Source organism: Entelurus aequoreus, linkage group LG04 (assembly GCF_033978785.1).
Source record: "Entelurus aequoreus isolate RoL-2023_Sb linkage group LG04, RoL_Eaeq_v1.1, whole genome shotgun sequence".
In the NCBI taxonomy this organism is placed as follows: domain Eukaryota; kingdom Metazoa; phylum Chordata; class Actinopteri; order Syngnathiformes; family Syngnathidae; genus Entelurus; species Entelurus aequoreus.
Window position 1 is genome coordinate 19923080 of NC_084734.1, and position 14126 is coordinate 19937205.

Sequence of the window (14126 nt, forward strand, 5' to 3'; positions counted from 1 at the left end):
TTTGCATTCACTTGTGTGTGCAAAAAGCCGTAGATATTATGTGATTGGGCCGGCACGCAAAGGCAGTGCCCTTAAGGTTTATTGGCGCTCTGTACTTCTCCCTACGTCCGTGTACCACTCCACACAGCTGCGTTTTAAAAAGTCATATATTTTACTTTTGAAACCGATAATTTCTGATATTACATTTTAATGCATTTATCGGCCGATAATATCGGCAATTCGATATTATCGGACATCTCTACTTAAAATCCTTTCATTTTCTCAAAAAGCGACAGTGTGCCTTATAACCCGGTGCGCCTAATGTACGGCATAATTCTGGTTGTGCTTACCGACCTCGAAGCAATTTTATTTTGTCCATGGTGTAATGATAAAGTGTGACTAGTAGATGGCAGTCATACATAATAGATACATGTAAACTGCAAGAGGACGCCAGTAAACAACACCAAAACTTTAAATGTTCCATTAAGAATATAGAACTTTACACACGGCAATCAAAAATCCGTCAAAATGTTTTTTAGTACAACTTCGGTAAGCTATGAAACTTGATGGATTGTCGGCGCATTAAACATACGAGTATTTTTAAGGTGCATGTATAAGGACCGCAAAATGGCACCTATTAGCAGACATATTACCCGGCGTTTTGTTTCACAATATTATGCAAAAGCAACTTTTCTTACCTTCTGGTACCTGCTGATGTGTATTTGGGATCTGCATAAGTCCCGAAAATGTGCGCACATCCGCCATTGTAGTCCGTGCCGACACCGTAGTCATAAGCTTCTTCTTTTTCTCTATCTTCTTATGTGGCATTCATCCTCCGCTGTTGCCATTTCTAATATAAAGTAGTGTAAAGTTCTAACTTATATCTGTCAGTAGACGAGCTATCAAAGCGCTAAAAACTGAAGTGGGTTTAGATAATTCACCCACGGAACTTTAGTTGTTAGAGGGCTCCGGTCGGACGGTTTTTCACGGGAAACATTTCCGGCGTGGATGTCGCATTATTGAGCCACGGATGAGAAGATGCTACGCCGTTATTGATTGAAGTAAAGTCTGACTGTCATTTAAACAGTTAGCCCCATCTTTTGACACTTCTTCCACTCCCGTCCTTGCACGCTACACCGCTACAACAAAGATGACGGGGAGAAGGTGAGCCGCATAGGTAAGACCGCCCACAAAATGGCGCATTCCTAAAGAGACGCTCAGAAAGCAACTTGAAAATGGTCTGTATAACATCATCTATGCAACATTTTCACCAAAGAACCACCATTACATGTTATGTAGACCACAAGATAGTTTTAAATTTAGAAAAATATCATAATATGACTGTGGAGGGGGGCGTGGCCTGCATCGAGGCGGGGTGTGCCAGAACCGGCCTCGAAGTCAGCGACAGGTGCGTAGATGGCCCACCTGGGCCTTGTTATCTAATCACCTGTCGTTCTGTATAAGCAGCGGCCAGGAGGACAGACGACCAAAAGACGACTGCTGAAAAGCACCAAAGACTTGTTTTGAAGAATAAAAACTGTCTTGTAAACAATGAAACGGGCGTACCTAGAAATGCTTGGTGGTCAGGTGTACCAACTGGAAGAGAGCTTCCACAATGACCCCTTTAACGCGCATTATGATCCGGTGCGCCTTTTGTATGAAAATAGACCTGAATAGACCCGATCATCGGCAGTGCACCTTTTAATCCAATGCGCCCTATGGTCCGAAAAATACGGTAATTTGTTGTGATATTGCAGGGGACTATGATAACAGTCTTTTACTGCTGAGACATAAGCATATAATAATTTTTGATTACAGTATTTTACTGTGAAATAATACTGTTTGACAGTGCAGGAACAAGTATCAACAGGCATGACCACAGCAAGAAATACGGGATTTCCTTTACAGTACGAGCATAAGCGGTGACTTTTATCATTTAAAAATCGCTTGAAATTCTTCAAGCGAGAGAAAAATGAAAAGAAAGAGGAAGGCGAGGTGAGCTACTTTGCACCTCTAAAGTGACGTCTCCCTCGACAGTATAGATGTGACGACTGCAATGAAATGACAGCAACGTGATGGGAAAATTAAAGTTCCGAGGTACATTGATGGCAAGTGCAACGCTGTTTTATCGCAAAAAAAAAAATATATATATATATAATTATATATCTCTTTATACAAATATACCGCCACCATGTTTCCGCTGTAGGCGACTATATAATTGCCTACAGATGAGATCTGAGCAGAGACACACCAGGGTTGATTTAATAAACTTTTAGAACATTGCGCTTCTTGCGTAACCCCAGGCGATCGGCATCACACGGCTACAAAACCCACAAAGCGTTTTGCCACGAGGATCGCCCACGGTACATTGGAGCGTTCTTATGCTGCTATAGCACGGCGTTAAAGGCGTCCATGCAGATACAACTTCAAAAAGATCGGTTCTTGTCTTACTCGCGTCCCGGCAAGAGTCTCTAGTAGTCTTTTGTTACATAGCCTATAGCTTGGTAGAAAAGCCTTTCCTTCAAATTCATCCCGAGGATGGTGCCTGCCCGCTTGATACCTCTGTTGGACTTGCAGAGCTATTGAATTATTTAATCCGTGTTTTTCGCCATAGAATGGAGTTTGGAGGATGAATACAAATCAGGTTGGCGACTACGCTGCGAGTGAAGGAAGGCCTTGATGGTGACTGACTGCGGATTTTGTGCATCGTATCAAAAACATCAGATGGCCTGAGGAGGAATGCTCGTCAAGTGGGAGGACGAGCACATAGACGTGAATGTCACCTTTTGTTTTAACCCTCCTGCGCTGCGTGGCTGGAGAGTGTCGCAGCGCAGCATGGAGACGGCGGAGCCCAACAGACTTTGCCAGCAGGATGCATGCAGTGCCTCTTCCAGTCTCACGTGCGGCATGTTGAGCAACGTCATCTGCCGCAGTGCAGACAATACATTGCTATGCATAACTCACAGTATTTTTCCGACCATAGGGCGCACCGGATTAAAAGGTGCACTGCCGATGAGCGGGTCTATTCAGGTCTTTTTTCATACAAAAGGCGCACCGGAGTATAAGGCGCATTAAAGGCCTACTGAAATGATTTTTTTTTATTTAAACGGGGATAGCAGATCCATTCTATGTGTCATACTTGATCATTTTGCGATATTGCCATATTTTTGCTGAAAGTATTTAGTAGAGAACAACAACGATAAAGATCGCAACTTTTGGTATCTGATACAAAAAAGCCTTGCCCCTACCGGAAGTAGCGTGACGTAGTCAATTGAAAGGCTCCTCACATTTTCCTATTGTTTTCAACGCAGCTAGAGCGATTCGGACCGTGAAAGCGACGATTACCCCATTAATTTGAGCGAGGATGAAAGATTTGCGGATGAGGAACGTTCGAGTGAAGTACTAGAATGCAGTGCAAGACATATCTTTTTTCGCTTTGACCGTAACTTAGGTACAAGCTGGCTCATTGGATTCCACACTCTACTTTTTCTATTGTGGATTGCGGATTTGTATTTCAAACCACCTCGGATACTATATCCTCTTGAAAATGAGAGTCGAGAACGCGAAACGGAAGTTCACAGTGACTTTTATCTCCACGACAATACATCGACGAAACACTTTAGCTACGGAGCTAACGTGATAGCATCGTGCTTAACTGCATATAGAAACAAAATAAATAAATCCCTGACTAGAAGGATAGACAGAAGATCAACAATACTATTAAACCATGGACATGTAACTACACGGTTAATGCTTTCCAGCCTGGCAAAGGTTAACAATGCTTTTGCTAACGACGCCATTGAAGCTAACTTAGCAACCGGACATCAGAGAGCTATGCTAAAAACATTAGCTATCCACCTACGCCAGCCAGCCCTCATCTGCTCATCAACACCCGTGCTCACCTGCGTTCCAGCGATCGACGGTGCGACGAAGGACTTCACCCGATCACAGATGCGGTCGGCGAGACGGAGGAAGTTAAGGTGAGTTCGGCGGCTAACGCGTCTGCTATCCATCTCTGTCTTCCTGGTTGTGTTGCTGTAGTCTGCCGCTAATACACCGATCCCACCTACAACTTTCTTCTTTGCAGTCTCTCCATTGTTCATTAAACAAATTGCAAAAGATTCACCAACACAGATGTCCAGAATACTGTGGAATTTTGAAATGAAAACAGAGCTTTTTAGTATTGTATTCAATGGGGTGCCAATACTTCCGCATCAACTGATTCAGTCACGCGCATACGTCATCATATCTAGACGTTTTCAACTGGAAGTGTGGCGGGAAATTTAAAATTGCAATTTATAAGTTAATCCGGCCGTATTGGCATGTGTTGCAATGTTAAGATTTCATCTTTGATAGATAAACTATCAGACTGCGTGGTCGGTAGTAGTGGGTTTCAGTAGGCCTTTAAAGGGGTCATATTATGATTTTTTTCTAAATGTAAAACACTATCTTGTGGTCTACATAACATGTAATGGTGGTTCTTTGGTCAAAATGTTGCATAGATGATGTTTTACAGACCATTTTCAAGTAGCTTTCTGAGCGTCTGTTCAGGATGCACAGTTTTGTGGGCGGTCTTACCTACGTGTCTCACCTTCGACAGCGTCTTCTTTGTTTGTTTGCTCAAGTTTGCGGACGACACCACCCTCATCGGGCTCATCTCGGATGGCGATGAGTCCGTCTACAGGAGAGAGGTGGACCGGCTGGCGTCCTGTTGCAGCCTCAACAACCTAGAGCTGAATGCCCAGAAAACAGTGGAGATGATCATGGACTTCAGGAAAGTCACAGCCCCACCATCCTCCCTCACCCTGATGGACTCTCCCACCCCCGTCTCCATTTTGGACTCCTTCCGTTTCCTGTGCACCGCCATCACCCAGGACCTCAAGTGGGAGCCGACCATCAGCTCCCTCATCAAGAAGGCCCAGCAGAGGATGTACTTCCTGCGGGGACTGTTGGCATTAACATGCAAACTGTGGATGCTAACAAGACCTCACATGAACAGCCATGTGTTTGAAGAAAACCTTTGTTATGCAAGTCACGTATCACATGCTTTAATGCTTGATCTGTGGACCCATCCAGATGTAAAGTACATTCTTTTGTACACGCGTATACAGTAAGTAGGTGTTGTCGGCCAGATAACATGAAAAGTCCACTTTGATGATGTTGAATCGTTTAAATCTTGAGAAAAGTGTTCCTTCTGAAAGACAGTGGCTGCAACCCAGTAATCTATTGCTCTGTTTTTACAAATAATGGTAGGGCATTTTCAAAAGCATCAAATAAAAGAAGTAGAAAGCAGCAGCATCAGCATTGCATAATGTCAGTCATGTTGTGAGCTACTTATTTTCTTCCTTATGGGGAGCAGAACACTGTGTTTTTTTAATTTTACCATACTAAAGTAACTGCACTTCTTTTGGAATCGTTCACAATAATTATGAGGGACAAGAAGACCAAAGGATTTTTGTGTTTTTCGCTTTCTAACATATAAAGATTGGCTTGTTTTTGGTGGCTAGCAGTGCAGCTAACGGGAGCAATCAATTTTACCTCTAAATCACTTTCAAAATGCATTAAAAAAAATGTCAAAACTTCATTTACGTTCCGTAACCTGTATAATAACCTAGCGACATTGTTAGTGTAAGACTGAACACTGAGGAACTCTTTTTCTATTGTAGTAACACATCGGCGTGCTACGGTATTAGCCATAAAAGCTAACTACGGCAAGAGATAAGCTAGCTTCTACGACAACACAAGACGTGTTTGAGTTTGTAATGCACAACACTGCGATAGAACACCAATCTGCACTGTCTAAAAAACATGAACAATCATATTACAGTATCTGTTAAGTATTATTTAATGTGTTGTTTGTACACAGCTAGCCTGACAGTGTATGTACTGTAGTTGTAACAACACATGATGTGCTGCGTGTATCATGATCGATATTAAAGTGACTCACTCGATGGACAGTGCGTCTGGTCAAGACATTTCTTGTTGATTTTGGGTTAGCAATCCGTTTATGTCGAAATAGCTTGTCTCCAAGTTCCATACTTCATCAAAATCACTTTCACTTCACTCTCTCGACTTCTGTCTACTCCGTCTCACTCTTCCTTCATGCTCACTTCTATAAGCAGCAGTATATTTAGCTTCAAAATTATAAGGTTGTGAATCCTCATTTGTCCAAAAATAATCGTTTTCGTTGTCTGTTACCAAGTCTGCCATGAGTACAATACACGCGTGTGTTTGATTCCGGAAGTAGGAACACACATGTTGCCAGAAGTCAGACGTACTGATACCAAAATATTGGTATCGGGACAACCCTAGTTTTTAAACACGCATTTTGCCAGTGGCGGGCCGTGCGTTTCCCACCTAGGCTTTCAGTGATGTCCGACTTCAATGATTACCTCTCAAAATACCATAATTTATGTCACCACAAGACCATTGCTGTAGAAATACTATACAGGAACACATTTACGCACTACTGAGTATTGAACCACCTCAACAGTGTACAAAACAGGCTATTTTCTGGCACATTTAAAAATCTATAAACCCGCATCAGCAATTAAAACATATGTTATGCGGTACTGTCAAAAGTAAAATTTAAAAAAACATTAAACGTGACGAAAAAAAAAATAAAAAAAATTTGAACCCACAATTTGCAGCACCCATTCAACACCGTATAAGTTAGTGGTACCGCTCGTAGTCGGTTGATTCGAATGGAAGTGGCGGGCATTTTCCCATTTCATCGCCGGGACAGGTGAGCTAGCTTCCGGGGTTGGCCGACATCGTCTCACAAGATGTAGTTTCTTTTTAAATATCCTTCTTGAAAATAGCCTTGCAAATATATATCTGCCACCTAATAAACGTTTTGTTCTCCTTCTTTGTGAGTTAAGAAAGTGAGCACCGGTGAGTTCTCGGATAGCCTAGTATGGCTACGGCGCAACACTTCCTACTTTTAGTAAATTGTAACTTGTGATTGGATACTCACTTTGGAATGACAAGTGAGTATCCAATCACAGTCTTGTAAACGTCAGGCCACCTAGATCGGCTACCGTCAACAACTTGATTGATTGAAACTTGTATTAGTAGATTGCAAAGGAAGAGAATACATTATATGAAACAGTACAGTTTACACACTACAGTACATATTCCGTACAATTGACCACTAAATGGTAACACCCAAATAAGTTTTTCAACTTGTTTATGTCGGGGTCCACGCTAATCAATTCATGGTACAAATATATACTATCAGCATAATACAGTCGTCATACAAGTTAATCATCAGAACAAGGACACCATAAAAGCTTCTTATGGTATGTACACTTGTGATCTGATTGGCTATCGCAACTGTCTATCAACTGTATGTGTTCTCAAATTCATCCGCTAACGGACCCAAGTGTGGCTCTGCCGCGGCTCAAACCAGTGAGTATCTAATCACAGGACGCGTAAATGTCACGATCAACGTGAGGCCAGCTAGGAGGCCTTACAGACAACAACTTGTGATGTGATTGGCTATCGCAATTATCTATCAACTGTATGTGCCCGTTCACTTACAGTGCACAGACGCTCGCATTATTGATTCTGAAGGCCCCGGGAGGATTTCGTACAGCATGGCAACATAAGCTAGCTGAATTCTGATTGGATACAAACTAAAAACAGCACTGGAAGGAGCATAATAGGACATGAAGAGAATATGAATACTTTTAGATATTTAGGGAAAGTAAATTAAAAAAAAAAATATATATATATATACAGTATATATATATATATATATATATATATATATATATATATATATATATATATATATATATATATATATATATATACTGTATATATATATATATATATATATATATATTAGGGCTGTGAATCTTTGGGTGTCCCACGATTCGATTCAATATCGATTCTTGGGGTCACAATTCGATTCAAAATCAATTTTTTTTTCAATTCAACACGATTCTCGATTCAAAAACGATATTTTCCCGATTCAAAAGGATTCTCTATTCATTCCATACATAGGATTTTAGCAGGATCAACCCCAGTCTGCTGACATGCAAGCAGAGTAGTAGATTTTTGTAAAAAGCTTTTATAATTGTAAAGGACAATTTTTTATCAACTGATTGCAATAATGTAAATTTGTTTTAACTATTAAATGAACCAAAAATATGACTTATTTTATCTTTGTGAAAATATTGGACACAGTGTGTTGTCAAGCTTATGAGATGCGATGCAAGTGTAAGCCACTGTGACACTATTGTTCTTTTTTTTTTTTTTTTTTATAAATGTCTAATGATAATGTCAATGAGGGATTTTTAATCACTGCTATGTTGAAATTGTAACTAATATTGATACTGTTGTTGATAATATTCATTTTTGTTTCACTACTTTTGGTTTGTTGTGTGTCGTGTCTGTGTCTCCTCTCAATTGCTCTGTTTATTGCAGTTCTGAGTGTTGCTGGGTCGGGTTGGTTTTGGAATTGGATTGCATTGTTATGGTATTGCTGTGTATTGTTTTGTTGGATTGATTAATTAAAAAATAAACAAAAATAAAATGTTTTAAATAAAAAATAAATAAATAAATAAATAGATTTTTTTTAAATGAGAATCGATTCTGAATTGCACAACGTGAGAATCGCGATTCAAATTGATTTTTTCCCACACCCCTTATATATATATATATATAAAAAATTGTCAGCATAAATTGATGTTAAAAAAATATATATATAAACAGTTCACAAGATTCAAAAGCAAACAAATTCTGTTACATAAATTCTGTGTTAAAAAAAGAGCCTTTGTAATACAGACACAAATGAACGTCCATAGAGTAGCTGTGTCCTCGTTTGGTCAACCAGCATTTGATCTGTGCATAACAACAATCAAGCTGGCCGCAGTGACAAATCTGAGGCAGCGGGCTTTCTGCTCCCAGTTCCCCCGGAGCTTAACTGTGTGACGCAACGCTCAAACATTGGCTAACTGGAGTGCACCAGCAGCAGCGTCTGTTCGGTCAAAGACAAGAAAAGGAGGGAAGAGTCAGACAGAAGGACTCGGAGGACCTGATTACTGCATATCATCTCGAATACAACTTGTACCGCTCAAATCTCCGGTGAGATCCCAACACTGCTCAAGCACGATAACATAGAGAACTTGTTTTGTTTTTTTTGCTGGGGAAAGTGATCTTTGCTAACTGCAAGCTGAGAGCCATCACAAAAGGACCCCATAGTGAAGCATAATCCCCAACTAAGAAATGTTATTATTCACACGCCAAAGCTGTGCTAAATGCGAGAAAATGTCCTTCTTCTCCCCTCCATTTGGACATGAAAGGACCCTTTTATGTTACACTCCCTCCATAAAGGATGTTTAATGCAGGAAGTACAGTAACCTTCTATAAAACACTTCTTTGCATAGATATTACTTATTACATAAAGCAAAGGGCACATTTTTACTTGAGACAGCAATCTTCCAAATGTAATGACAAATGCTAAATCAGATCCGGGGAAACCATTAATGAGATTTTTACCCTTTCGCACTAATCCATTTGTATGAACCCTTCCGTAAATGGGATTGGCAGCCTTTGGCGCGGACTAATTATTCGTAATATTTCGGGCTACATTTATATACAAATTGTGTTGCTTGGCTGGCATGTTCCTATGCAAATTAAGTACTATTAGGATTGACTTAGACGTCACTGAAATAATGAAATGTTGGTATGCTGATTTTTACGCAACATACACTGTATTTGGGGGTAAAATTGCAATTATTCTTTATAAAGGGAATTACAAAAAAAATCTATAGTGAAATGATTGTCTTTTCATGAGTTTGTCGACAGCGATTACACAATGGACTTCTTTACAGGAAGTTTTATTCTGAAAATAAAGTAAAAATCACAAACTCCTTCTGCTGCTCTGTTTTCTCAGCAGCAAGTCAAAGTTTAACATTTTTAAGAAATACACACTATCATTATACAGCATTGGCTCAATGTAAGATGCAAAAAGTAAACACTGCGTTTTCAGTTTCTCCACACATTTTGTGCGCATCCTTAGTTATTGTTCCTCACTCCTTTTGAGTGCACTTTTTGTTTTTATTGAAATTGCTTTGTTTATTATTATCCCCCCATTTCGATCGCATTTTTGAGGCCCTTAACATTCATGAACACGCACTAATTTTTACAGGCGGATCAGATACGGTGAAAAATTTTATATTTTTGGAAGCCCGGACGTGGAAATTAAAATTCTACTCAGATACACCACCCTAAAAATAAAAATAAAATTATACCCCACTACCAGATTTACGTATCATCACGAAAATCGACGGAGACGTCCGTCATGATCGGCATATTCAGCTTTGTACACAACATATCTTGTATTAGGGGATAAACTTCCAATAATTCTTTATAAAGGGAATTTTTAAAAAATCTATAGTGAAATGAGATTATGTACGTTAGGTCTGGACTTGTGATGAGTCTGTCGACAGTCAAAAGTGAAAAATGTTATATTTTTTGGAAGCCCAAACATGAAAATTTAAATTTGACTCAGTCACACACCCTTAATTTTTTTTTTTAATTACCCCCCACTACTAGATTTACGGATCATCATGAAAATCGTTGGAGACGTCCATCATGATCGGCATATTCAGCTTTGTACGCAACATATGTATTTGGGGGTAAAATTGCAATTATTCTTTATAAAGGGCATTTAAAAAAAAAAAATCTATAGTGAAATGAGATTATGTACCGGGTCTGGACTTGTGATGAGTTAGTCGACAGCGATCACACAATTGACTTCTTTACAGGAAGTTTTATTCTGAAAATAAAGTAAAAATCACAAACTCCTTCTGCTGCTCTGTTTTCTCAGCATCAAGTCGAAGTTTAACACTTTTAAGAAATACACACTATCATTATACAACATTGACTCAACATAAGATGCGAATAGTAAACACTGCGTTTTCAGTTTCTCCACACCTTTTGTGCGCATCCTTAGTTATTGTTCCTCACTCCTTTTGAGTGCGCTTTTTGTTATTATTGAAATTGCTTTGTTTATTTTTATAGCCCCATTTTGATCGCATTTATGAGGCCCTTAACATTCATGAACACGCACTAATGTTTGCAGGCGGATCAGATGCGGTGAAAAATGTTATATTTTCTGGAAGCCCGTACGTGAAAATTTAAATTTGACTCAGTTACACCCCCTTAAGAAATTTTAAAAAATTATACCCCACTACCAGATTTACGTATCATCACGAAAATCGATGGAGACGTCCATCATGATCGGCCTATTCAGCTTTGTATGCAACATATTTGGGGGTAAAATTGCAATTATTCTGATAAAAGGGATTTTTTTTTTTTAATCTATAGTGGAAGAGTTTGTCGACACCGATCACACAATTGACTTCTTTACAGGTTTTATTCTGAAAATAAAGTAAAAATCACAAACTCCTTCTACTGATCTGTTTTCCCAGCATCAAGTCAAAGTTTAACATTTTTAAGAAATACACACTATCATTATACAACATTGACTCAAAATAAGTTGCAAAAAGTAAACACTGCGTTTTCAGTTTCTCCACACCTTTTGTGCGCATCCTTAGTTCTTTTTCCTCACTCCTTTTGAGTGCGCTTTTTGTTATTATTGAAATTGCTTTGTTTATTATTATACCCCCATTTCGATCGCATTTATGAGGCCCTTAACATTCATGAACACGCACTAATTTTTACAGGCGGATCAGATACGATGAAACATTTTATATTTTTGGAAGCCCGAATGTAAAAATTAAAATTCTACTCAGTTACACCACCTTAAAAATAAAATTATACCCCACTACCAGATTTACATATCATCACGAAAATCGAAGGAGACGTCCGTCATGATCGGCATATTCAGCGTTGTACGCAACATATCTTGTATTTGGGGATAAACGTGCAATAATTCTTATAAAGGGAATTTTTCAAAAATCTATAGTGAAATGAAATTATGTACGTAAGGTCTGGACTAGTGATGAGTCTGTCGACAGTCAAAAGTGAAAAATATATATTTTTTGGAAGCCCGAATGTGAAAATTAAAATCCTACTCTGTTACACCCCCTTAAAAAATAAAAAAAATTAATACCCCACTACCAGATTTACATATCACGAAAATCGATCGAGACGTCCATCATGATCGGCATATTCAGCTTTGTATGCAACATATTTGGGGGTAAAATTGCAATTATTCTGATAAAGGGAATTAAAAAAAAAATCTATAGTGGAATGAGATTATGTACCGGGTCTGGACTTGTGAAGAGTTTGTCGGCAGCGATCACACGATGGACTTCTTTCCATGAGCTTTTATTCTGAAAATGAAGTTAAAATAATTTCTTAGCATCAAGTCAAAGTTGAACATTTTTAAGAAAATACACACTATCATTATGCAGCATTGAATCAATATAAGAAGCACTAAGTAAACACTGCCGACTAGTGGCCAAAATAAATAACCGCGTGGGGAAGGAGTTGCATAAAAGCAAGCCAACATGCACATTTACAGTATTACACATACCTGAAAATAAAGTAAAACTCACATAAAGTCCTTCTCGGTGACTCCTTGTACGGCTCTGCTTCCTGCACATAGGAAACATACTTTTTACCAACGCGACACAGGTTGCGTAATGTGGTCACGTGACATGACAGAGGACCGCTTCAAACAAATCGCGCCAACACGGTCACTCGAACAAAACACTTGTAGCGCTCAAAATAGCGGTTAAAGTAACACAAAAACACTTGATATCTTAAGGGTACATAAAAAGTAAACCATATACGGCAAGAATGACAAAAATAAACCGTTCGTTTTTGTTAAAAAAACGACACACAGCACGGCACCAATTTGGACTAAACATACTGCAGCGTCGCAAGCAGGAAGTGAGGAGGAAGGGGAGGAGCTACAAAAGATGGGCGGAAACTACGGAATGCCATGACAGGAAAAGGTAAAAATAAAATAATCAACAAAAAATAACTCTTGAGATAAACCTCACACAAACGCAATACTTCAATAACAAACAAAAAAAACGCATTCTGAAATATTAAAATATTATTGTGTGGTGTTCGGGTCCGTGGGACCCGTTTTCAATTTTTATTAAAAGAAAAATGATACAATTAATTAATTTTTCAAACAGACTCACTGGCTTTGGCTCATTTTCTGTGAAGAATATATATCAAAATACATATTTAATGACCACACACCATACACCCCCCCTACACATTTCTATTACATATAAGATGTCCAGGTCCACTGGACCCAAGGCTAATAGAAGTGTGGAAATTGATGTTCTGTGTACCACACACACACACACACACACACACACACACACACACACACACACACACACACACACACACACACACACACACACACACACACAGGAGGAGGACAGAGTGTAGGTACACAGAACATCAGAGGGTCAAATGTGCGAGAAAATGAGAGCAGACGGTGTTGACAAACAATGTTGCAACCTTGTGTGGGAAGCGCAGGTGCAGACACACAAAAGAAGAATCCCTGTGGGATGCAGAAACTGGCAGAGAAATTTCCATGCAACGTTCATATTGTTGTTACTCAGCCAGCGTTTGTACTGGCTGAGTACTGAACAGATGTTTACCTTATCCCAATAAACATCTGTTCAGTAACTTAACATATACAGCAGGGGTCACCAACCTTTTTGAAACCAAGAGCTACTTCTTGGGTACTGATTAATGCGAAGGGCTACCAGTTTGATACACACTTAAATAAATTGCCAGAAATAGCCAATTTGCTCAATTTACCTTTAACTCTATGTTATTAATAATTAATGATACTTATCTGTGTGGAAACTCACATTAAATATATATAGAAACAGATAAATATCAATATGTAACACTTTATTTTTATATTTTCTCTAAGTGCACATTTTTCAAATTGAAAATTTTCAAATGATCACTTCTAAGACATTCTTGTGAAATCACAATATCCCATTTTAACTTGCTAGCCACTAACATTTTTTTTTAACAAATCATGAATTACTTTGCACCATGTTTGTACAAATAATAACTCAAGTAAAATAAAAATTTTTTTTAAAATAATTTATGGAACATCATTAGTAATTTTTCCTGATTAAGATTAATTTTAGAATTTTGATGACATGTTTTAAATAGGTTAAAAT

General features: G+C 38.7%; 1 long non-coding RNA gene across 4 annotated transcripts in view; it reads right to left on the reverse strand.

The window, feature by feature from the left end:
- The window catches only part of LOC133648368 (uncharacterized), a 326771-nt gene extending 313588 nt beyond the window's left edge, over positions 1 to 13183 (reverse strand). For all 4 annotated transcript variants that reach the window (XR_009825865.1, XR_009825866.1, XR_009825863.1 and 1 more), the window contains exons 1-2: positions 12516 to 13183; positions 12222 to 12290 (exon numbers count right to left, since the gene is read on the reverse strand). This is a non-coding gene — a long non-coding RNA (uncharacterized LOC133648368). The remainder of the gene's footprint in view (positions 1 to 12221; positions 12291 to 12515) is intronic.
- Between the last annotated feature and the right edge of the window lie 943 nt (positions 13184 to 14126).